Source organism: Equus asinus, chromosome 17 (genome assembly GCF_041296235.1).
Source record: "Equus asinus isolate D_3611 breed Donkey chromosome 17, EquAss-T2T_v2, whole genome shotgun sequence".
Taxonomy (NCBI): domain Eukaryota; kingdom Metazoa; phylum Chordata; class Mammalia; order Perissodactyla; family Equidae; genus Equus; species Equus asinus.
In genome coordinates this window covers 4,399,109-4,426,690 of record NC_091806.1, presented here as the reverse complement: position 1 = coordinate 4,426,690, position 27,582 = coordinate 4,399,109, and the positions used below count along the sequence as shown (strand labels likewise).

Genomic DNA, 27,582 nt, shown 5'->3' with positions numbered 1-27,582 from the left:
AGTAGTGGCAGCCAGACACTGATAGTTACAGTATTCATTTTGGCAGTACAGTGTGTTTGCTAAGGAGATGAACACATCATAAACCCATTTTGCTAATGCATATAAATTCCCGTCTGCGCTCAATGTGTTCTTATGGATCTTGCTTTATTCACAAATACAAAGAGGACTTTTTGTTTAGGCAGTGCATGTCTCTTCTGGGTTTTATTTTGCCTTGTTTGTTTGCTTTTTGTAAAAATGATTTTGTTCCACATTGCCAATAGAAAAGTTAAGCACAAATGCCTTCAAAAAGACCTGAATGACTTTTAAAAAAACTCTTCCTTTTAGAAAAAAGTCTTCAAAATGAAATGAATATATAGAGAAATTTAGCACACAGCTGATGCAACGCAGAGTGAAGAGTCCCTGCTATGCTCAGAGAAGAGAACAGAGACCCAAGAGACAGTCTGAGAAGCCACAGCAGATGGCCCAGTTAAGCCAGCGCAGGCCAATTAAGGTTGTATTCGGAGCACTTTCTTACCCCTGGAGGACCCGAGAAGAAAGAAAGTAGGAGGCACTGCATTTAGTAACTGTTCGGATTGCAAAGCCATGAGAAGTACGTCCCTGGGAATGAGATGCTTTTCATTTGGACTCTGCCTTTTATTTTATGATTATGATCAACAGCCAGGGACCCTTGACTATGCTGGGTGTTATTTTTATCTTTCAAAGGAGCACAAATGAAGCCCAGTTCCCTGTTGTTGTGTTTTTATTTAGTTCACATTTACTCCCTCGGACATATATCTTTTCAGCAGCCCTGATACTAGGGCTCCTCAAGAACAACCCCAAAGGAATCAGACAGGGCAAGTCTCCCAACAGTTTTAAGCTTCTTCTTAGACTTGGATTGAATTGATATTGGGAATAAAACACTGCTTCCAATTATCAAAAACTTCTCTGAGCTCCCCAGGCTGCTCTACCTGCTCCCTGAAAGTTATTGTGCGTGAGAAACAGGAAAGGATCCAACGACATATTTGGAAATTGCTTTGAATGTGTCCTGTATGTAATCATGGACAGATGCAAATAGTCTGATTTTACATGGGGGTGAGAGAAGCTACTGTTTTGCAGATATTGCTAAGTAGCTGAAGTCAAGGCCCTGCTCAGATATAATTTCAGAGAAAACAAGATGCTTTTTTTTTATCTTCCCCCATCTAATTCTTTCGCAATGACTAAAATTCTCATACTCATAGTCTTGTGACTTAAGGCATTGCAAGCTACTACTAAATCTAAATGTCATTTGAGAAAGATATTTCACATTGATTAACTAGCTGACACTGGGGGAGAAGGGGTGATATTTGTTAACCTCTATTTGTCAGATAGTATATCAGATGCTTTCAAAGTTATCTTCCTTGATTCTAATGATTCACAAACAGAGTAGATAGTATTATTTCCATTTTAAGTATGAGGAAGCTGAGGCTCAGTGAGCTTAAATAATGTGCTTAAATTTGCACCGCTCATAGATTATTCTGAACATTAGTCATTTCAAGTCTAAATGCCTTTTATTTTCACTGCATTGCCTCCCTGGCAGGGTCTTGGGAAAAATGATTGGGGCCACTATGTTTTAATGGTAGTAGGACTGCAGATGTCAAAAAACGCTGAAAAGTACTGTTATGGGGAAAGCTTTTAGTAGTCTTTAATTAATGGGGAAACCTTTAGTAGTCTTCACGGAGGGGGTGGAAGAAGAAGAAGAATGTTCAACAGAGGCATTTATTTGCGCATGTGTGCTTTGGGCATGGGGCAGGAAGTGGTTTCACAGACTTTTTCTTCCCCAAATGTTGATTCCCCTGCATGATTTTTATGTATAGCAATGTAATCAATCCTTCATGCATCCAACTGAGGACCATTAACCCATCAACCTGTGAAACAAAATTAAGGAAACCTCATTGTTAAAACGGGGTTGGGAGGCCAGAAGGGGGAGCTCTCCCAGGCACGACTGCTCCACATTAATTATAGGAAGAATCAGTCAATTACAGACCCCAACTGGAAGACCTGTACATTCCATCCCCAAGAAGAAATCAACTACCCCAGCAACTCAGCTAATGCGAAACCATCACCACTCTGAACTCACACTTTCCACCAATGGACTTTTGTTCAAAACAACCTCTCCCAAATTCCTTCTTTTTTTCTATAAAATAACATTCCTCTCCTTAGCTTGCTAGACTTGCAAATGGATTTTACTATAGCTTGCTTGTCCTGAATTGCAATTCCTCTGCTATTCCCAAATAAACCCATTTTGCTGGTGAAATAACTGATGTTTTACCTGTTTAGGTCAACAAGCCCAAGCTATGAAATCTGGCTGGAGGATATAGCCTCAGAGGATTTGTTCCAAATGAATGCAAAATGTTCTTGGTTCCTGTTATAGGATAGAATCCAACCCCTCTACACAAATTCCTCATAGACCAGATGATTTAGGACAAATGTCTTTACTTTTTGGCTTGTGTTTCCTCCTCTACAAACTAAGTTGATTATGTTTAAAACGGCCCTTAAAATTAGTTTTGTTTCTTCAACAGTGACATCTTTATTTTAAGCTATGTGAACCCAGGCCACACAGAAAACACATACATAGTTGGAATTGTTCTGATTGGAAAGTGGGTTTAGGTAGAGTGATAGAGCCACTTTCACAGACACCAAGGATTCTGCGGGTCACATTTTACAAGACATTGGATAACTAATGTCACTTTCAGGTCTAAAAAGTATACTAAAACACTACATAATTCCTTACTGAAGCCTAGAAACTCTTCAGTCCTCTCCAAAACAGAAGTGAGCTTAGTCTAGCCTGACATGTTCTTTTGTAATTAAAATCATTTGTAAGTGATCACACATATTCTCTGATTTAAGATTAAAAGTTGGTCTGATCACATGAGGAAGGAGGGCAACTGAGATACTCTCTAGAGTGTGTTTGCTCCACCTCCTCAGCTCTGGTGTGTTGGTGCTTGACACTAATGGGGGACTGAACTTTGTGATTTTTTTGAGATATTTATATCAAGTCTCCTTATTTTTAAATATTGATAACTCACTAATTATTTTTCAAATTCTCTCTGGAACAAAGAAAACACGTCTGGAACTTAGATGCAATCCTAGGATTTCCAGGTTGTGACTATTACAGGTCAAGTTTCTTTAAAGCAATGAAATGGTACAAAATAGGAGAGATGAATATTATTACTTTCATAGGTTCTCACTTCAGCACGGGGTGGCAGGTAAAACAGACCTTCATCTTATTGCAAATAAGTCTGAATGCCCTACAGTTTTCAGATGGAGATCAGGGTGGGTCTCTCCTTTTGTGATTTAACTGTAAGTTTTAATGGAGTCCCCAGAGACTTCCCCTTCTTTCACCTGGTGATGGATGCTCCATGCCAAGTCAACTGCACACCATAGCAGCTGCTCCTGAAGGAAGTGTCACGAGGAAACATTTTCTCCCTCCTCCTCTGTTGCCTCCCCCTCTGCTAGTTCTGCAAATCCAATTTGTGCTGTGCCAAGAAAATGCCATCTGCCTCCTACACAAAAGGCAACAGTTTCCTAGACAAGTAAGCATTTTTACAACCCTGTGGAAGGAGTCTGTGGAAGTAAAACTGCAGTTAGAAGGAAGGAATCCACAGCCTACATCTTGACATACCTTTTTAATTGATGCTTTGGTGTCTCCTTCGCTCTGAAAACCATGTCTTACTAAGCAATGGGGAACTTTAGGATCATCATCTCTGCAGGTGAGTGAAAATGAGTTTCTAAAATTAAATTGGTCTCAAGCACTTATATTTACTCTAAATGACCATGTGTAAGACTGGGGGAAAACACCACGAGGCTCAGAAAACAACAAACTTCTTCAAATTTCATGTTCTTAATTACTTTCTTAGATGTTTGAAAAAGAGTATTTTGTAAGCAGAATTAACTTCTTATAGAAACTCGAAAGGAATCACTCCAATCTTCTGCAAGCAATGCATAAGTGGCCTAAAGCTTTCATGGATTTTGAAAAGCAGACTGCTGCAAAGGTAGACTCCATTAGTAGCAATGTGATCTTATGTAAATTATATAATCACACTGAGCCTCACCTATACAATGAGTGGTTTTGCAGATTAGATGATATAACTCATATGATAGGGTGATTCCTTCACAAAGCAGTTTTGCAGATTAGATGACATAATGCAAGTACAGTTCTAGATGCACAATAAACATCCAATTCTCTATATTCTAGCATTTTGCCCAGTGGTGGAATTGGCTACTACCAAGCCAACTGACTTGGTTTGTGACAGCAAATTAAACAAAGTACTTTGCATACATGACTCATCTCTGAAATGAAGGTTATAGTGATACATACCTTTCTTATGTGATGGGGTTCCTTTAAGAATTGAATAAGATAACAGAAGTGAAAGCATTGTGGAAGGTGTAAAACAATCTATAATTCTAGGGTGTAGTTAATATTTGTCATAATCAAATATGAGAGTTGGCTTAGAGGAAGATAATGTTGGAGGAGTTAAGCAGAGGCCGCATCATGAGGGGCTTGATAAGCCATGATAAAAAAATCATATGGTTGGTGGATTGTATCAAAATCAGTTTCCTGATTGTGATGGTGTGTTATAGTTACACAGTAAGTTTCCATTGGGGGAAACCGGGTAGAGGGTCCACAGGATCTTTCTGTATTATTTCATATGAATCTAACAATTATCTTAATTTTTTTAAAAATGGACATAGAAAAATATATGCTTTATCCTGAGGTAAGTGGCCAGCCTTTGATAGGTTTTAGAAGGTTACTGAAAAGAGCAGATTGTTATTTTAGAAAGATTCTTTTGGAGGCATAGTTAAGGGGAGCACAAAAAAATAATGAGGGGAATATATGAAGGAAACTAGAATTTCCAAGGAAGATTTCCAAGTGTTTTAAGTAAGACATTGACATAAAAAAGTGAAATGATAGTGAGAGTGAAGAGAAAATTGTTTGAGGTACATGGATGGTGAAGAATAGATAAGAATTTATAGTTTATTAGACTTGATTATAAGGTAAAGGGAGTAGTTAAGAAAAACGTTCATGCTTCTAACTTGAACAATTAGATGATGGTGACTCCATTTAGTCAAACAGATAACAGTGAAGGACAAGCAGGTAGAGGGAGGAAACTAGAGGATATGGGATTAAAAACTATTGGGTTTAAATATTTGGGAGATAAAAAAAGATGTTCAGTAGGCAGCTGGATACATGCTTCTGGATTCCAGGAGAGAGGTATAGGTTAGTTTCATACCCATATACACACTGCTCATAGTGTTATTTTTATACGTATATACACAGGAGCCTTGGGAGTAGATGAACTTGCCTGAGAAGTACACAAGGAGTAATAAAGTAAGAGAAGCTGGGACAGAACGATGAATTTGTGCCCCTTATTAAGGCCAATTAATGAATGAACTTGTCCTAATAGACATTTAAAATGTCTAGGTTGCTACATAACCTTAATGATTCCAAAAAGGCCAGAAATATCAAAAGAGTGTGCTATCCTAATTTGGAGTCCCCACCAATGAAATAAACTGTTACACAACATGGTTGAAAGAATTAAATATGATACATTTAATGTACTTATAGAATTGTTTCTGGCAGGTGTTTGCTCCTAGTACATGTTATGGCCCTTCTTTCCTCCTTTCTTGAGTTCTCATCTCTTTCTTTTATTTCAAAAATTTTAAGTTCTATTACACAAGTCAACAAACGAGGCAATTTGGATTGTGAAGTGTTAAACTCATAATGTGCTACATTTAATGCTGATTACTAATTTTTTCTCACTGTTCTTTTCTCATCATTAATTTTCCTTTTCCGTCTAACTCATATTTTTCTTTATCATTACTTAGAAACGCATTAACAACTTGTCTTCTGAAAACATCTTGGCTGTTATTTTTTATTTATATCCTTGCTTTGCTGTACATAATTTTACTATTATTCACTCAAATGCACTTTTAAGATTTTTTTTTTAATAGCAGTTTAAGGTTCCCAGAAAAAGTGAGGGAAAGGTCCAGAGATTTCTCTGCCCCCACACTTGGATAGCCCCCCCATTATCAGCATCCTTCCACCATAGTGGTATATTTAATGCAATTGATGAACTTACACTGACACATTATAGTCACCCAAAATCCACAGTTCATGTTCCACTTCACTCTCCCTGTTGTACATTCGGTGAGTTTTAAGAAACGTGTAATGGCATGTATACATCACTATGGCATCATACAGAACATTTTAGCTTCTCTAAAATCTTCTGTCCTCCACCTTTGCATCACTTCCCACCCACCTTCCAAAATCTTTGGCAACCACTGATCTTTCTAGACTCCACAGTTTTGCCTTTTTAAGAATGTCATATAGTTGTAATCTTATAATGCATATCCTTTTCATATTGGCTTCTTTAACTCAGTAACATGCATTTACGTTTCCTCCATGTCTTTTCATAGCTTGGTAACTCATTCCTTTTTAGTGTTGAGTAATATTCCATTGGCTGGAAGTACCACGGTTTATCCATTCACCTACTGATGGACATCTTGGTTGCTTCCAAGTTTTGACAATTATGAATACAGCTATTATAAACATCCATGTGCAGGTTTTTTGCATGGACATAAGTTTTTAATTCCATTGGGCAAATGCCAAGGAGCATCATTGCTGGATTATATTGTAAGAGCATGTTTTGTTTTATAAGAAACAGCCAAACCGTCTTCCACAGTGGCTGTACCATTTTGCATTCCCACCAACAATGCATCAAAGTTCCTTTTGCACCACATTCTCACTAGCATTTAGTGTTGTCAATGGTCTGGATTTGGGCCATTCTAATAGGCGTGCAGTGGTATCTCATGGTTTGTTTAATTTTCTTTGATTTGTTTAATTTGGTTGTTTTAATTTCCCTGATGACATATGATGTGGAACATCTTTCCGTATGCTTACTTACCATCTGTATATCTTCTTTAGTGAGATGCCTATTAAAGTCTTTTGCTCATTTTTTTAATTGGGTTGTTTGTTTTCTTACTGTTGAGTTTTAAGGATTCCTCCTCTATTTTGGATAACGATCCTTTATCAGAAGTGTCTCTTAATGAAGACTAGCATATCAATTATTTCTTTTATGGATTGTGCCTTTGGTGTTCTATCTAAAAAGCCATTGTCATACTCAAGGTCATATAGGTTTTTTACTATATTATCTTCTAGGAATTTTGTAATTTTGAGTTTTACACTTAGGTCTGTGATTCGTTTTAAGTTAATTTTTGTGAAGGGTGTGAGATCCATTTTTCTGTGTGTGGACGTCCAGTTGTTACAATACCATTTGTTGAAAAGACACTCTTTGCTCTATTATATTGCCATTGCTCCTTTGTCAAAGATCAGTTGACTATATTTATGCGGGTCTATTTCTGGGCTCTCTGTTCTTTTCCACTGATCTATTTGTCCATCCTTTTGCCAATACTGTGTCGACTATTGTAGCTTTATAGTACTCAAACGCATTTTTTAAAAATATTCTTTCAACTAATTTTCAAAACAATATTTTTACCAATTAAGTGCCAATTGTAATTCTTTTATCAAAACTTACTCTTACAATACTCTAACTACAGGTGTCAGATAAAGTATATAGAAGCAATTCTGTAGAAATCCCATATGTGCTTTACACCCCATATAGTTCCATTGTATTAGATATTGCCACTTCCGCTGAACATCCCCCTCACATAGTTGACCAGGTGAGTGGCCCATTAGTTCTGCCACTTAGATCAGGGAAGTGATTAAGCCAGGATTATCAATTTAATCATGCCCAAGGAGTGATGTCAAACTATTGTAACTGTCTACATCCTAACCTTAAAGACATGTTCTATCACACGATTTCCTTCACTCATCCAAGAAACACACAATTTCCTTCACTCATCCAAGAAACACACGATTTCCTTCACTCATCCAAGAAACACACGATTTCCTTCACTCATCCAAGAAACACACGATTTCCTTCACTCATCCAAGAAACACACGATTTCCTTCACTCATCCAAGAAACACACAATTTCCTTCACTCATCCAAGAAACTTTGTTGAACCAGGCACAATTAAATAGAAAGAGAAAGCTCTAGTTTCACTCTGGAGAAATATCTAATTTAGTCAATAAAAACGTAACATTGGGTTGGAGGACCAAGGTGGCATAAAGCTTTAGTAAAGTAAGAGATTGGTCAAATTCCAGTGAAGAGCCTTTAAAATATTTCCGTGTATTTGCAATTCATGACCGATTGCAGATACATGGCTTCATGGCTTTGTCACTGTGGATCATGTTGTGCAGTGCTTCCTACATTCTTTTTAGCTGTTCATTTTAGCAGCAATAGAGTTAAGATTTGCAATTTGAGTTCCTGACTCCCGACACAATGTTTCTGAGACAAAGGAAGATGACACAGAGCACTTTTACAACAAACAGAAGGAAGAAAAAAAATCCTGCATCGTCTGATAGAATGGGAAAATGATGACAGCTGAAAGGGTTATCCTGAGCAATTCTGTGAAAGTAGAAGGTTTTGTGTGCAAGTTGTCTTAGATAAAGTTCAAAGGATATATGTGAATGTAATGAGACTAGAGTTTTTGGGGATGTAAATACTCCCATCAAGGTAATCTGGTAGAACAGATACATTCCTGATTGGGTCCCAACTGACTGGTTAAAATTTAGAAGAGAACTGTGTTGATAGGCCAAATCCAATCAAAAGACCATGAAGGGGGCCAGCCCCATGGCCTAGTGGTTGAGTTCAGCACACTCCACTTTGGTGGCCCAAGTTCACAGGTTTGGATCCTGGGCACAGACCTACACCACTTGTCAGCCATGCTGTGGTGGCAACCCATATATAAGACGGAGGAAGATTGGCATGGATGCTAGCTCAGGGCTAATCTTCCTCAAGAAAAAATAAAAATAAAGAGGAGGATTGGCAACAGATGTCAGCTCAGGACTAATCTTACTCAGCAAAAGAAAAAAAAAAAGACCATGAAGAAGAGTCAGAGGCAATGAGCTGAAAAGCAAGGTCATCACCAAAGAAAGCAGAAGAGAGAGAGAAGAAGAGAAGGTACTCAGACAGGAAAACTAAGTCAGAGTGATGAAAAGATGAACTGAAAATATTTTTGGAGGGGCTCCTTCTCCTCTCTAATGAAAGTTGCCTGGTAAGTGCGCATAAAAAGCTGTCTAAAAATATGCCACATAGAGGGAAGAGGGAAGACCCAAAGAGTTCCAATTTGATCCAACAGTGGTATAGATATTCCACTGTATTGAGCAAGAGCTCAGTAGAGTGAAAACTGTTGACAAAAAAAAGACACAGCTACCTTTAGGTAGTGTCACCCAAGCAAGGTTAGAGATTACAGTCAGGCAGAAAAAATAAATCATACATCCTTGTTCATATATTTATTTACTCAATAAGCTGCTGCCACATCCCAAGGATTATACTTCCCATTGGGTATAAAGTAGTAAACAAATTGATAAAGTCCTTGGTTCCACAGAGGTTGTATTTAGTGAAGGAAGAGAGATAATAAACAAATACATACATAATAGTTAATTGACTACACATGTTAAAGAAAATAAACAGCATAAGCGGGATAAATGGTTCTGGGCCCACGTGGGTAGAGGTACTACTCTATGTAAGTGATCAAGGATGATCTTTCTTATGAGTTGACACTTGAGCATAGAATCAAAGTAACACTTGAGTGGGCCCAATAGAAGGAGCCATTGTCAGTTACACGAATCCAGCAGAACAAACAAGATAAAAGAATTGTCTTATGGATAGAATCTAAAAGATAAAAATAACAGTTTGTTTTGTAGACAAAAGTTTTCAGTTCTACACAGTCATATGAAAATTTCTCCCTTGGGTTCTTGTAAATAGGATAGTAAATGGTGTTGCAGAAAATGTCATTTCATAAGATTACTTTAATACAAATGTTTCTTGCAACACACATCACGGTAAGACCACTGCCTTAAATATCTGTTACAGTCAAAACAATGTGGTTCAGATACATAGTCTGTGTTATTTTAATTTAATCCAAGGTGAAATTGAGAAATTTATAGACAATAATCATTACCCATTATCATGACACTGGTGATGCTTCTGAACCACTACTCTAACGAGAGAGGCAGAGGAAAAAATGTGACCATTTTCTCAGTCCAGATGGCATCTTCGCTATCTGGAGTGGAATATTTTTGTGGAGCTTGTCTGAATTAGATGACAGGGCATGAACTGCTAGGATTAGTCAAGATATTCTTTCTTTTAAAAAAAAGGAAAATCATTTTAGATTTTACTCCTACAACAGAACGAAGTAAATTATAAATCCACTCCAACCATAAAGAACTTTGTTCTCTCCTTTGATGCAGTGTTATTTTATATTTCTTTATTTCTAGGAAAGCTTGGATTCCCATTAGTGACTGGAAAATATTACAACTGACACTAGAAAAATGTCTGAAGTGAGCTCCCTCTGATGTGACTAAAAGAATCTCTCGCTGTAATTATCCTTTGACCTAAAGATAATGTCAGTTTTTAACATTTTCACCCTAGAACTTTTGCCAAAGTGGTTTGAATAGAACTAAACAGTATTCTTGCTATTCTGACTGAATATATGAACAAACACACATGTGCCATCCCTAAGAGATAGGGTCAGGGTCTGTGGGGCACTACCATATATTCAGGAAAGTACATGCAGGATATTTCTTGCAAAGTGCCATCATTTCACCTGGTTAATGGAAAGATCACAGGGCAGTTTACAGTATCAGGCTGAACTTGGTTAAAGCCCTGGTTCTGCCACTTATAAGTTATGTGAACTTGGTCAAATGAATCATCTTTTCCAAACTTATTTCTTCGTGTATTAAATGAGATTATTACTGATGGTTTTCTCATAATACAGCTGTGAGAATCAAATTGATGCAAAACTCCTGGACTGCATAGGCAATAAATGCTGACTTCCTTTCTCCCATCTAATTTCCTTCAATATTCATGTCAATTAATATTTGTCCAAAAGTGCAAAAAATATATGTAATACAACTAGGAAAATATTTTGCATGAGAAATTAAAATTCATATGACTGTGCTTTCTATAACCTAAAACATACTTTATTTCTGTATTTGGAATTTTCTGAAATTGCTGTGCTTTTTATAAATATTTTAATGTGAACTGTTTCTTTTTTAAACTATTATTAAATATATGATGAATTGTAAAACAGTGGCATCTTAGAAAAAGGAAATCTGATATTTAGTATGTGGCATAATCTTCACAGTAGTAGTCTAATTATATTATAATATGTGTTATTTCATAAGTATGTTATATTATAATGTTGTTTTCATATCAGAATTATGTAAGACTGGATTTCTAATTCAGACACTGGTAAGTGTAGTAAACAGGTCCAGGAGAAAAATACAGATTGACAGCTATATCAAACTATCTGTAAAACTGTTCTACATTGGGAATGAAAGAAGATGGTTAAACATATTTGTTAAAATTTAGACATCTTTGATTGTAAGACATCAAGAGGGTATGGGATCAAATTTGGATCTGGTCTTTGTCTTCTGAATTTGACAGTTTGAAGGACACTGTTAGATAGCAGTTGATCATCAAAATACCATGTATGATATTGCCACTATCCAGTCTCCTCTACCACTTGGGAACATGGAGGAACACACTTTCTACATACTTTGAAAATAGAAAAGACCACATAGCTTATTCTGCCAAATGGCCTGTAAGTGGAAGAGACATGAGTCACTGCTAAGCCAAAGCATTTAATTGCTGCATTGTCACCTCTCCTGTCTCTTCCCCTACCATAGTAATCGTGGGAAAGTCCACATGTTGTCATGGTAAAGCTTAAATTACCAAAGCCATTCCAGAGAAGACGGGCACCTTGGAGAGTTTCTCAAACTCATATCAGAATTTGTGTGATTGACACGTGGGGCTTATTGTTACTGTGGCTTAACTCAGCCTATCCAGACTAACATGTCAGATGATAAATAGATGCAGTCGCATTGCTGATGATGTCACTAAGGTTGCACTGGCAATATGCCCAGGTATCTGGTTATCACAAAACAGTATTTCTCAGTCTGTTTTTCTTGTATCGTTAATTTCACAGACCAGTCGGGGAACAATTATTTTATGATCATAGAGTGTGAGAAACATTGAAGCTACATCATCCTGTTAGAAAGTTACAGCACAGATGAGCACCTTATGGAATCTGAGATTTCTATATAATATATTGACACACACTGGAGGACTGGAGAAAGCTTCCTTGGGGAACTGGCGCAGAACCGAGCTCTGAAAGATCAGCAGACTGGCGGTCATGCTGCACTGAAATTAATTTTTTGATCTGTACCCCATCCCTTACTCAATCCAACCAATGGAAGAGAAGGATCTTATCTATATCATGACCATATGTGATGCAGCACTTTTTAATTCTCTTCCCTCATTTTTTAAGGGAGATTTGCCTCCTTGGCAAAGATATGCTCTCCTGTACCAGATCATGACTTCCAGAGTAGCTTGTCCTCCCAGGTGGTGGTAGGGAGAGGGTGTCTGCCTGGACCTGGGTGGTTGAAACTGTCTACTTCTGAGGGGCAGAGAAGGGGTCCATTTGATCAAAAGTCCTTGCCATATTATCCATCACTTTTCTTTTTCCTTTTTGTTTTTGAAGTATGTTTTCTTGGTGAGGAAGACTGGACCTGAGTTAACATGTATTGCCAATCTTCCTCTTTTAACTTTTTTCTCCCCAAAGCCCCTGTACATAGCTGTATATCCTAGTTGTAGGTAATTCTAGTTCTTCTGTGTGGGATGTTGTCACAGCATGGCTTGATGAGCGGTGTGTAGGTCCACACCCAGGATCCAACCCTGCGATCCCTGCACTACAGAAGTGGACCGTGCGAGAACTTAATCACTCGGCTGTGGGGCTGGCCCCAATCACTTTTATTTTTCAAAACTAAAGTTTGCTTTGTTTTGCTTTTAAAATCTCTGCCTGATGACTTTGTCTAACTTGGTTTCAAACACAGGGGAGGAAACAGAAGGAACACGTGTGCACAACAGTTAGAAGAAATAGTATGTGTAAGCACCGTAAGCCAGAAGAAACACAGTGTACTTAAATAGCTGAAAGAAGACCATTGTGTCTGGAGAAGGAATGAAGTGGCACAAGACGAATCTAGCGACATATGCAGGGGACACATTATGAAGGGCTCTGGGGCCATATGATGCATTTTCTAATGTATTCCAAATAAAATGGCAAATTACTAAAGTATTTAAATAAGGGAATGGAACATTTTAATTTACATTTGAATATAAATGAATTAGATGATGGAAGCAAGTGGATGCTGAGAGAGCAGCTTGGAAGTCCCAGTTATGCTTGTTCAGGAACAAATATAAAGTACAGCCGAGGGTGATGACAATATTCATGGGGAGAGGAGGACAGAGTCTGTGATCTTTGGGTGGGGGAGTCATTCCTAGGATTCTGGCTTTCACAGCAAAGTTGAAAGTTGTGTATTCACTCATATATTCTTGAGGTATTTCCACTAAAATAGCTATTTGATCTGCCTTCTGATGTATACAGATATACATTGTATTGAAGAATAATATCTTCTTGCCTTATCTTACTAACATCTCTTAAGCATGGGGTTTTACAGTGTATTAAATGCACTGGACCATTAAGTGACTTACCCCATGTCACCCATCTAATTAGAGTGAGAAGTGTTCTATAAGCTAGGATTGCGAATTGCCAGTCTCATGTTCCCTGTGGCCTACTCTGCTACATAAAACAAATATTTGATTATGTCTATTATTTCTCAAAAATCTCCAAAATTTGACATTTGCTTATTAATTAGAATTGAAACTCTTTAGTGGGTAATTTTAGGCTCTATGTGATCTCTCCTTAACCTTTCTTTTTCCCCTTAATAGTCATGCCTTTGTTTACTTTAATAGTTAATATTTTTTTGCGCTTGCCTGCACTATCTTACTGAGATCCCCATTTTTGCTATTCACCTTAAAAGGCTTTCTACCTATTCACCTTTTTTGGCAAAATATTCAGTGAACTGAGTATTGTTATTCTTCTCCATATGGAGAGGAATTTTTATGGAACTACCCAACAGGATGAAGTCTCATCCTTAGTTCAACAGCATTTTCCTTTGTTCACCCCAAGAGCTCTCCCAAATAGCATCTTCTTCTTGATAGTTTTTAGTGGCCATGTCTTATTTCTATTGTTAGATTGGGTGAATAATATCTTGCTTATCATTAGTCCTGTATATATTGTGTCCTAGACAGTCCATAAATGTTATTGATAACATACAAATACGAATTAATCCTTGAACGCAAGCTTCCAGATAATGTTGTATTACGGAATCAGAAGTGAAAAGCTTTTAGGCAAGATAGTCTAAAAAATGAGGAGACAGGAATTACCTCAGATATTAGTAAAGAAGTTGCCTTACCTAGTCATCATTGAATCAACTCATCCTCATACACATATAGGGATTTTTTCCTACTTGTCCTCTACCTTTTTCAAGACATTAAATTTCTTGCAGATGTTAACACATATGGCAATGAGGTACAAAGTTTGTGAGTAGGTTGAGATCTAGAGAGAGGAAAATGACTTACCCAGTCAATTCTGAATACCAATTTAGTGGTCCAAGGATTAGGTAACTTCATGTCAATCATCAAGGTTCTCAATTCTGCACATATCACCAGTAATACATTAATTTTTAATAGGATAGAAACACCCTCACTGAGCAAGATGATAAGAAATGTGCGAAATTCTATCACAATATTAGCTGGCAATGATTCCTTGCTGGCAGTATTAATGGTTGTATATCCTAATATAACAGCAATATATAATTAGTGGTTTTACATATTAATGTAAAGGAGTACAATCCCTTTGTGTCAAAATAAACTGAAAGTTGACCTGAAAAAGGAACAAAACTATTGTAATTAACACATTTCACATCTCCTACTTGAAATAAGTATTTGAGTGTTTCTAGCAAATATCTGTTAAAGAAAGAGTGTGGTGAGGAAAAAAAAATTTGTGTGTGAATTTATCAGTTTGACAGATAATGATTTTACATAGTTATGAATACAAAGTAGAGGTTTGTGATTCTGATATGAAATAGCTTTGACTGTGATATTGGGTAGTAAATAAGGGGATACTTTGAAGAGATGGAATGATAGCTAGTAAAAGGAAAGTAATGTAGCTAAATAAAGCAGTATTTTAAAAATCAAAACTTCTGAGCTAAAAAAATACTTGCAGATAAATATTCAAAATAGCTTTTCTTATTCTATTTTATAAATAGAAATAAAGCAATTAAAATAGATGTGTCAGTAGCATCTTTTCATGAAGCATCTTAAATCGTTATATAGCAGCACATTGCATTTTCTTCTCTGTTGGAAGCATGATGATAAGGAAATGCATTCGTTATTTTATTCTCAAATAGTTTAATTTGCATTCTTGAAAAACTAAGGGCAGTACCAAAGGATTAAAATATATTTGTCCTATGTCTTTACTGAAATGAGACAGCTTGATAATGTGGAAAAACACCAGATACGGTTGGCACAAGACCTTGGTCACTTTCTGATATTTTAACAAATTTAAGGAATGACCTACGTTATCTCTCCAAGCTCCATCTCCAAAGGAATATAATGAATCCAATAAAATGTTATGTTTATCTCTAAAGTCATGAATCAAGATGCATAATGATTAAATATATAACTATGCACCCACTCTTTAAGCACACATTTAAAACCTCTTTCCTCGCACCTACCTCACAGATTTTACAACTTGGTGGGCGATAAAGAATGCAAACGTGTAATTCTATTACACGGTTACTAGTTAACCAAAAATTACAGAGTCTTATGAGTGAATAGAAACTGCAGCTAACCCTTTCATGGAGCAAGAAAAAAGGTGTCCTGGAGGATGTAATTTCTAAAATGAGACCAGAAGGACAAATTGGAAATAACTAAATGAAGGGGGGAGAGCACCTAAAAGCTAAAAGCTCTGGAAAGGCCAGATATGGAAGCATACATCTGAAGTTCACACCCAGAATTGGAAGCATTGCCTGGGCTCACTTGTATTCCTCCAGAGGTATTATAAGCAGGAATAATTCACCTGGTTTTTTAGCATCCTAGAGTGAGTAGTTATGAGATCCTGTTGGAACCTGGGATATGTGTGGATCAATGCAATGGGGCTGCCAGGAAGATTCTTGGGTGTGGTAATCCATCACGCTGGCTTGCCCTGGCAATGCTGTGGCAGCCAGTGATCATCTGTGGTGTGTACACCTCAGGCTATACTGCCCTGGTGACTTCTGTTTCTCTGCTTCCCTGGAGACCAATTTCCTTGTTTGCACTTACAAATGATCCAAATACCTAAAAGTAACCACCTCTTCCCCAGAGTTACATGATCTCCTTGCCTAAGCACTCTTGAGTATGCCAAACTTAAATCCACGAAGCATGCTCCCGCCTCAGAGCGCTTGTGTCTGTTCTTCTCTCTATCAATTAACTACGTGGTTTGTATCATCAGTTCCTTTGGGTCTCTGCTTAGCTCTCACTCTATTGGCATCTTCTTCCTAAGTCACCATATATAAAATAACACTTCTTCATCCATCATTCTCTAGCTCTTTTTCTAGTTATATGTATTTTCACAGCAATTATCGCTATCTGCTTTTTATGTATATTCTATATTCTATCCATATGTGCGTGTTTATCCACTTTTTGGCTCCCTCACTAGAATGCAAACTCAAAGATGTCATAAACTTTGTATATTTCATTATCTGTTGTGTTTCCAGAATAGAGTACAGTAATTAGCTCATATTAATCATTCAGTAAAAATGTGTGAATATGTCCATTCTTCTATCCTATAGGAAAGAATTATTATATAACTTTGAAAATTTTTATTAAGAGCTCGTTAAAATTTTATATTCAAGAATTTGTTGCAGGGATGTTTTTTAGCTGAAATCTAAGCATATCTTAGAAGTGAGGTTTTGTGATAACCCCTCCTCTGACATTTTCTATTCACTGATTTTCATCACAAGTACTTCATGGAAAAATATTTCAAACCAAAAATGGGATGTTGACAGATATAAATACATTTTGAAGTCTGTGGAGCAGTTCACCGAAGAGGAAATTCCTCTAAGAACATTAGAGACAAAGGAGTCTGGTCTGAGGATTCTGACAGAACCTCTACAGCACTGCTTCTCAAACTTTCTCATCTCACGACTATTTTCGACTCTTAAAATATTGAGGACTTCTCACATCCTCAGCTGATGAGGTTCATAGTCAGTGCTATGCTGGAGCCAGCTTGTACTGACCCAAAAGAGCCAATCATTGTGCCTCTCCTCAAATTCACATTCATTTATGTTACTTGGTAGCTTGAAATGAGCCACAGCGGGAATATTCATGCAATGGAAACTGAATTGAAAACGTTAAAAATTGGGACTTTTTTTGAGAGCCAGCTTACAAACCTATTGCTGGTTGTAGTTCTCCACATTTAATAGATTAGAAATTAAACTGAGGAATTTCAAAGCACAAGAATATTGCGAATTCATGAGAGAAAGAAAAATACAAGTAACTTCTTAGTATTATTATGGGTATAGTTTTAATTATGTGAAGCCTAGAATGATTTCAGGGACTCCCTGGGGTCTCCAATCTACACATTTGGAACCACCGTTCAGCAGCACCATGGGAGCTGGAAACTGATTCTATCTCAACCATTCCACCTATGCACTAAGGACAAAAAGTATATAAACATTAGCTAAAATATATCATTATTTCTTGAAAGTGAATAGCCAAGGGAGCGGGCCTGTAGGACTTCCTTATCTGAATGTAACAACACACTCATCCTGCTTCACAGTTTATAAGAGATTGCTTGTCTCTTGTACACGTTAGAAAATATGCATCAGAAATGTGTTGTGATCTTCAGTGATCTTCATGTTGGAACTGGAAAGACAACTGGTTATAGTACTGGCATTGCTCAGATCAGTAAAGACCAGTTGAGATGACATAGAAGTATCTGGACTGAAGGATGTGTTAGTGGCAGAAAGAGTGATAGAACCTTGGGCAATAAGGATCAGTGAAAAACAACAGCCAAGACTGATGCATGGGCTACTGGAACATGATCCAAAGAGATGTCAGCAAATACTTGGACGCACATTGTTTTGTAAACTGCCGAAATTTTTATCTAATAAACAGATAAAGCCTGAACACTAATGAAGTTATTTTTACTTAATAGAAGCTTTCATTGGTATTGATAAACATGGTTTGCCTCAGATTTATCTAGTGCAAACCTTTCCAATCATATTCAGACTGTATTAGTTTTCTATTGCTGTGTAACAATCTACCGCAAACATAGCATCTTAAAACAGCACACACTTGTCATCTCACATTTAGCTTAGCTGGGTCCTTTTCTCAGTTTCTCATACACTGCATTCTCATCCCGGACTCATCTGAAGAAGAACCTGCCTTGAATGTTGTTGGCAGAATTCATTTCCTTGTGTCTGCAGGATTTGAAGACCTGGATTCTTGCTGGCTGTCAGCTAGAAGCCACACGCAGGTCCTAGACATTTCCTGGAGGACACCTGTATTTTTCAGAGACTGTTTGCAGTTTTAGAAGCTACGTGTAGTTCCTTGCCTCATGGGCTTCCTCAACATGGCTGCTTACTTCATCGAGCCAGAAAATAAAATCTCTAGAGCAAGTGTGCTAGCAACAGGGAGGCTTACATAACATAACGTAAATACAGGAGGGGCATCTCACCACTTTTGCTATATAATTTAACTATGAAAGTGACATTCCTTGCCACATTCAATGCTATATTAGTTAGAAGCAGCTTGCAGGTCCGATCTACCTCCAAGGGGAAGGGATCATATAAGAACATGAAAACCAAAGGTAGAAATCACTGGAGGTCACCTCAGAGGGCCTATGTCTATCAACCACAGTAGCCCTCAGAGAAATTGATAATATTTGTAAAGATACTGGAGAAAACTAGAAAATGTGGGGCTTTCATATGGGATTTGCAAATGAAAGTTACTACTCATATCAGTTAATTATGTTAAGAAAATAATCATGAAGTATTAGGAAACAACAAAATATATATTTTATAAAACTTACAAATAAAATGTTTAAATAAGAAATCGGAGCATGCTTCTGTTCACATAAAATTTTTACATCAGGTTTTATCATTGAAATGTTCACAAGAAATGCCTAATCACGATTTTTAATGATGATCTCTTCCAATTCTTGAAAGTTACCATCAAGGAGAAACATTGCTCAAACAGAAAGGTGATAAAATATTTAACACCTTTTTCATAACCACTGAAAAATTTAGATCATTAGAAATTATTTTTAAAGAATCTAACAGCTCTGCCTTTTCTTTCGGGATACGTAGAATGTCAAAAGTTCTTGTGCTAATGCAAATTGATTTCAAACTCAATGCAAAATTTTATATCAAATACATCAAACCAGATAATGAAGTTCCAATTTGCAGAACATGTATATATTATTGGAAAGCCACCCTGAAGTTGGCTTCCATGCCACTAGGATGGCACATCAAACACACAACGGACAGATGTATTTGGTGTAAGAGAACTCAGTCATTTGGGTCAACCTCTGAACTTTACTCACTGAGAGCCCCTGCCCAAATTCCTTTGGGCTGATTACCTGCACTCTTTGAGTATCTGAAGTGGAATTGATCCAATATTTCCATAAGTTCCCTTTTCCACCAAGGTATGTTCTACAGTTCACTGCTGAAAAAAGAGCTTCTAACAAATAAAACCCTTTTTTGGCTACCTTTAGCATTCAAGCTATTTGAGCAGCGTGTGCTGATTTTCCCTACATGAGTAGCCTTCGGGGTATGCTGTTAAATGTTATATTTTTTGGTCTGTACTCAGAGAGTTTGTGATGAAGAAGGTCAGCCAGATATAACCAGATTATTGGCTACAGCCAGCCCAAGACAAGTCAGGCCTCCCCCAGTTAGCCCCCAAACTGGAGGAATTGGTATCTTTGAGTATGACTCACATGTGTGATCCAGCAGTGGACAGCTCTATTCTAGTGTAGTTCAAATGCCATTCAAACAAGCAAAGCAACAACTTAGCTTGATAATTAGTTTTGGACAAGTGATGCCTACATTGGCAAAACTTTGAACAATACAGAAAAGTAATTCAAAACATATTTCAACTGACATGACCACCCTATCTTGGTGATAAACCTTAGAATATTTTGGGGGAATATCTTTCTAGATATTTCAGTCTGTGTATAAGCAGAAATGGGCAGGTAGAGAAAGAAAGAAAGAATGGAGAGAGAGTAAATCTTTACATTGATATAATCATGCCAAACAGGTTATTGCAAAGGTGCTTTTCAAATACCAGTATGTGGTAAGCAGGTTTTCCATTTCTTCAAATGGGTATTTCAATGATCAAGTAAATAAGATTAGAAAATTTAGACATGTATTACAATTTGATTACTAAGTTCTCAATTGAAGGTCACTTTATTTTGTCTTCTTAGGGTAGAAATACTCTGAAATTGTTCAAAGATTGATATACTATTGCACATTTTGACATATATTGCCAGACTGCTCACCAGAAGAGTGGCACAAGAGAGTGTGAAGGATCTTGTTTTGCTTTACTCTCTTAAATACCAGGTTTTCTCAATCATTTTAATCCTTGTCAATCAGACATGTTTCCTTCTAAGCGCTGTTGAAGTGTTTGTTACTATGGTAACTACTTTAAATAGCTTATCAGTTCTTTCAACATTATTTATTGAATCACTTATTTTTCCCAATGATTTGAAATATTATTTTGGCAGATACTGGTAAACATTCTCCAAAAGTTATAGTTTTCACTTTATCCTGGGCACATGGCTGGGTACATTTCTAGTCTCCCTTGCAGTTGGGTAATTGTGTGACTGAGTTCTAGCCAATAGCATATGAGCTGAATTGATGTATGCCATTTCTGGGCCAGAGTTTTTAATAGCTATATTTGTTTACTTGGGCTGCTGTAACAAGTTATCACAAAGTTGGCAGCTTAAAACAGAGAAAGTTATTCGCTCACAGTTCTGGGGACTAGAAGTCTAAAATCAAGGCAGGGCCATGCTGGCTCTAAAGATTCAAGAGAAGAATCTTTCCTTGCTTCTTCCCAGCTTCTGGTGGCTCCCAGCAATCCTTGGAATCAGTTGGCTTGTAGTCGTGTCACTTCGATCTCTGCTTTGCTCTTCATAAGTCATTCTTCTTAGTGTGTGTCTTTTGTCTCCTTTTCTTATAAGGACACCAGTCATTGGACTTCAGTTTCACGCTAAAGCCAGAGTAATTTCATCCTGAGATCCTTAACTAATTACATCTGAAAAGATCTTTCACAAATAAGGTCACATTCTGAGGCTCCAGGTGGAGATGAATTTGAGGGGACACTGTTCAGCCTACTATAGTACCCATGTCTGTCACATGTTGTCTTTCCCCTTTTACAGCCAGTGTAGTGGATAACAACTCGCTGGGCTAGATCTCAGACTTTATCATTCTTCAGAATCATCTGGAAAGTTTGTTCAAACAAAAAGAATGCTGACCTCCATCACCCAGTTTCTGATTCAATATGTCTGAGATGGAGCTCAATATCTGCATAACTAACAAGCCTATTGGTGGTGCTGGCACTGCTATTCCGGTGCCAGACGTTGAGTACTCGTGGCCTCAAAATAAAGAGAAGTAACAATCGAGAGTGGCATGGAGGAAAAGCCTCTGTTGACAAAAAAAAATCCTTCTTTAGACTTTTACATTAGAAAGAAATAACTGTCTTTGAGCCTATCCTCTCCTGACCCATATAAGCCACATTTTTTTCAGGTAGTACTAAATTTTCATACATGCTGGGTGTATTTCTGAACTACCTATTCTCCTGCTTCAAATTGTCTCTTCATGCATCATTACAAGATAGTCTAAATTGCTGTCGCTTCATAAAATGTTTTAATTCTGGTAGAGGCAATAACCTCCAATTCCTCTTGTTTCTCCAAGATTTCCTATTATTCTTTTGTACTCACGCATACAGATATCATTCAAAAGTTTTTATCAGGTCCAAAAGGTTTAAGATATCCATTAAGTTTTCAAATGGGATTGCAATACAATTAAGTAGTAATTTGGGAAATATTAGTATCTTTACAGTATTGAATTTTCAAGAACTACAAATCTACTTTTATTTGGAATTCACCTATATCCTTCAATAGAATTCTAATATTTTCTTTATATAAGTAATGTGAATTTCTTAAAATTGTCCCTGGTGATTTGAAGTATATATTGCTTTTGTGAATGGAGCTTTCTTTGTGCATTTTGTTTTCAACAGCACTGGTCTTTGCTGTAATATAGTAAAATTACTGATATTTGTATTATATTTCCTTTTAGAAGCAACCTCCATATGCTTTTTAGCCTCTCAGGCTCTCAGGTGATTCTGAAATGCAAACATATGAACTTATCAGCAAATAATGATAATTTTGTTTCATTTTTGCTCGTATTTCTATCTTTTATTTATTGGAGTCCACTTGCCTAGTGCTTCCAAGATGACGTCAAATAATTGTGGTGATTATTGATTAAACTACCTAGCCTCCACAAGGCTGAGACGGCTTAGCAGGGCATGAATTTTCCCCGTAGCCAGAGTGCTGACCACGATGTCTCGGTAAGAAGCCCCATGCTTACTAAGTCCACGAGCACTTGGGTGTTCTAACTGCACACGACGGGCCAGATAGGAGCTCTCAAACTGAGGTACATAGATCCAAGGGGTTTTTAAGACGATTCACTGGGTTATAGGAAGAAAATGCATAGTAGAATTTTGCTGTGTATATTTTACATTACATTTTAAGCTTTTATTTTGAATGCTTTATAATAACAAAAATAGCCAGCATTTATTGGTTGTTCATTATGCCATAAATACTATTTCAAGTGATTTACATATATAGTTAGTTCAATCTTCATACCAAATGTTCAAGTGAGGCCTATTTTTATCTCCATTTTAAAAGTAAGGAAACCAATACACAGAGAGTTTATTTAATTTTCCCAAGCTTATAATAGAGGACACAGGTTTTCAATCTCAGCACAGTGGGTGTAGGGATTCCACTCTTAACTTTTGCACTATTTTGTCTCTTTCTATGAAAACTTAGTTTACAAAAAGCCTAAGTATAACACTTATAAATAAATATGATTATATATATTGGGGTGCACTCTCAAAATTTGTTTCACTTCTTTGACATCTCTTCCAGATCTCTGATCCCATAGTCACTCATTGTTGATTGTCAGGCACATTAGAGCACGGTTGCTCCCATTTCAGGTTACAAGGTGGTTAGGACATCATCCTTGATGTAATGGTGTCTGAAATCTGCAGTTCCACAGTGTCCAGGTCCTTTTACTTAATTAACTGTCTTGTAAACTTGTGTTGTCAATGCTTTCCTCTCCAGAATCTTAATCTAAAAATTGGTCCCCATGTACTTATAATTTTCCACCTATTACCCAAAGTAACAGATAATGAAATACGAATAAAATATTTAACACATCATATTTAAACACCCTCTCTTTTATTGTGTCATTGGTGCTATTAGCTTAAAATCTCTGATGTTAATCTCATCTTGTTTCCAGTATGCTCTATATGAATTAATTTGCCAGGATATTAACTTTGAGTATTCTGTACATTATAATAATTCCTTACTAATCTAAGGCCCCAATAGTTGAAGAGTTTTTTATTACTTTTTTTTCTTTCCAACCTTCCTCAGTCAAGGCTAGGTTTTTCAATCACATATTTCATATTTTTTTGCATCCAACTTGAAGTCCAGTTTAAATACACACATACACACAGTTTTAATATCTAGTTGTCAAAATTATTGCCAGAATTAAAAGAGAGAAAGCATCTAATGTACCTAGTCCAATCCTTGGAACATACGATATATTTGATAAACGTTGGCTCCTACCTACATTCATGCAGACCCTCATTGTTATGAACATTAATATACTGACTTAAGGTCCACGGCATAGTGTGTAGACCAGTATTTGGCACATATGAAAATACTCATAAATACTACCTATTCTATCATCATCGTCATCACCACCATTTCATATGCCCAGTAGAGTGGCTGACACGTAGAGGAAAATACTTAAATAGTTGTTTCTTGCTCTCCAACTCCTGTTTTTTTTTTCTCCTCCAACTTAGAGCCCCTCTCATCTCAAATACCTAAGCAACTCATTCACTGATTCTAGATCACTTTGAAGCATAGCTTCAAAATCTAAAGCAAGTCTCAAAGGAAGCATTGGAGAGGACCACATTTTAAAAGGGACAAGGCAACAACATCATTATGCAGTGGTTCAAAGTCAGTGCTTCATTTTTCTCTTTGAGCTTCTGGGAACGTGTGTTGCTAATTTAAATGGACTTCCATGTGGCTATATCTTTAGACAACTTTGATGGCCCTCTAGACTACTGCCTTTTATACAATATAATATAAAAGATTTTTCATTGACTATGTGGAAATATTTCATTTTTAACCTGCACACACCAATTTGCATCTGCAAGCCAGTATGAGTCAGCCATAGGCAATACTGTGTGCCCAGTTGCCCACCGTTTATTGTCACCGAGCTCTACCATCACCCTGAAAATGTTCACTGGAAATTTTCATAATGAAAGGTACATTCTGTTTTGCAGAGGGCTGATTAAGTTGGTTCTATTATATTTTTTGTGACTCAAATTTCTCATTCCCCTCTCTTCTGAAAAGTAATCTTTTATTTGACCAGTTGTTTACAATATGTAGTTAGTAACTACTAGGTTTGTAACATTGCAAAAGAATAGAGCCTACTTTAGTCACTGTAATTCTTTCACTTTGAACTAGCTTTGTTTTGCACTTGATATAAACTTACTGAGTTTGTCACAGGGAAACAGGGGTGGTATTACTCCTTAATAAAATAGATTAGTCATGTAACTTGTGCCCTAATTCTCCTGATCAAAACATCTTAGCACAGGCCCCAGGAAAGTGCGAAGTAAGTGCTTCATTGTGACGTTAAGGAGAGGATTGGTGAGTTATTGCTGCGTAAGAAGCACCTCTCCCCCAAATCTCAGTGTCCTATGATAATAGACATTTATTCAGTTTAGAGTGGGCTCAGGTGAGCAGCTCTAAGCTGCAGCCTGTTTCTGTGTCTACTTAATGTGTTTCTCATCTTCTTGAACAAATGGGCTCCCTAGGGCATGTTTTCCTCAAGATATGGGCAGAGGCAAAAGAGAGCAAGTGAAAAAATTCCTTGCCTATTAAGGCCTGGGCTCAGAATGGCGCACTCTCACTTTCCACTGGGCAAAGTATCTCACCTCGCTGAGCCCAGACTAAAAGAAGAAGGAAGTGCACTCAGCTTCTAAAGGGAGAGACAAAAAGCAATGTGACAAAGGGTATGTGTATAAGAAAAGGTAAGAAAGAATAGAGGCCAATAACTCAGTCTACCTCAGAAAGCAACTGCCAACCATTTAAGGGAGCGCTTTGCTTTTTCTCTTCTTTTCTTTTCTGTATTTTATTTTTTACCTGTTCTATTTTCTTAAAAATCTGTTTTCAGTTCTAAGATAAAATTCAAATTCTCTTGTGGCTCTATATGGAGTATAACTGGATGTCTGATAGCCCCTTTCAGATTTACTTCTAGAAAGTATATTTGATAAACCAATCTTTGATATGTCCATGACCTGTGCACTAATACTGGTCTGGACTTCCCCAATCTAATAATTATATTAATGAAAGTGATAAGAAATAATTATGGATAAAATTTCTTGACTCCTTAGTATTTACCAGAAACTTCGCTAAACCTCTTATGCATGATTTCATTTTAATCTTTGAACAAACCTATGAGGTATGTATTCCTAATATCCCCATTTTACACATGAAAAGAAAAGGCAGAGAGGTTGAGTTTCCCTACCTCCCACCATCAGCAAACGCAACAGCTGAGACTCAAGTCTATATCTGTCTAAACACAGAACTTATATCCTATGACGCTCTGCTTACAGTAAGCCTACTACATTATGATGGTCCATTTGTTTTCTCCTTTATTAAAACTTGAGAACTTCAAGAAATGGGACTATACAGCTTTTAAAATGTGATTCTTGATAATAAACTGTGTGGTGGGCTGAGTAATGGCTGCTCAAAGAGGTCCACATCCTAATCTTCACCGAGAACCTCTGAATATATTACCTTACATGGTAGAAAGGACTTTACAAATATGATTAAGTAAAGGATCTTAAGATGGGGAGATGATTATGGATTATCTGAGTGGTCCCAATGTAATTCCAAGGGTCCTTATAAGAGGATGAGGCGAGGATAAGAGTTAATAGTAGTAGATGTGATGATGGAAGTAAGAGGTTCCATCCTCCAAGTGATGTGAAGAAGAGGCCATCAGCCAAGGAATGAAAGCAGTCTCTAGAAACCAAAACTAACAAAGATAAGGAACGGGCTATCCCCTGAAGCTTCTAGAAGAAATGGAGCTGTGCCAACCCCTCGAGCTTAGTCTTCTGACCTCTAGAACTATAAGAAAATAAATTTGTGCAGTATAAAGCCACTACATTTGTGACAATTTGTTACAGTAGCATTAAGAAACCAATAAAAACTCGACGACAGTGGAGATTTTGTCTATTCTATTCACCATTGTGTTAACAATTATTATAATCGTCTGAGGCAGAATCCCTCCAAATTTATTACATAAATGAATGAATGGAAAAGTGAAAGATTAGTCATGACTTAGAGAAGAGAACCACGAGCTTCCCAATTGGAAAAGAAACTTAAAATGGTGGCCCTGCCCCATGGCTGAGTGGTTAAGTTCACATGCTCTGCTTCAGTGGCCCAGGGTTTCGCTGGTTCAGATGCTGGGTGCAGACATGGCACCGCTCATCAGGCCATGCTGAGGTGGCATCCCACACAGCACAACCAGAAGGACATACAGCTACAATATACAACTACGTACTGGGGGGCTTTGGTGAGAAGAAGAAAAAAGGAGAAAAAAGAAAAGATTGGCAACAGACGTTAGCTCAGGTGGCGATCTTCAAAAAAAAAAAAGAAACTTAAACGGTTGTTATGAGAATTTAGGACATCTCAATTTTTGAGAGGAAGCCTTATCATATTCAAAATCATCAAAACTCCTCTGTGAAGTTGTATTATAGTTTATAACTCATACTAAAAGGTTAATCTTTAAAAAAATTAAACAACTGTATTTCTTGCAGAGTTTTGCAATAGTTTATCAATAGACGTCTCCAGAATGGGTTGTTTTAAGTTATGAGATAGGATTTTTTATTTTAATATTTAGATTGCCCTAATCTGGAATGAAGGAGAAAGCACCAGTTTGAATAAAAAGGAAAACAACGTGCTGTTTTGAGGAGTCCTGGCCAAGTAAACTGACACACAGATTGTATTTAAAACTATCAAGTTTCAGAGAAAGAGAATATTGTGTGGTTCTTGGACTTTCGGTTTTTACCTTTTTGGCCTTTCAAACAAATCTTTAATAGATTAATCTTTTATTGTGTGGTTTCTTGGATTTTTTGATTTCTACCTTTTCGGACTTTTAAAAAATCCTTTACAAGTTAACACTGGGAAAACCTACAAAGAAAACACTTGTTATACTGATATGAGAGGCAAACCAATGATTATAAATATATTA

General features: G+C 37.0%; 1 long non-coding RNA gene across 1 annotated transcript in view; it reads left to right on the top strand.

Moving 5' to 3' along the window:
• Positions 1 to 3,580: 3,580 nt before the first annotated feature.
• The window catches only part of LOC139040418 (uncharacterized), an 86,067-nt gene continuing 62,065 nt past the window's right edge, over positions 3,581 to 27,582 (top strand). The window contains exon 1 of the long non-coding RNA XR_011494970.1: positions 3,581 to 3,728. This is a non-coding gene — a long non-coding RNA (uncharacterized lncRNA). The remainder of the gene's footprint in view (positions 3,729 to 27,582) is intronic.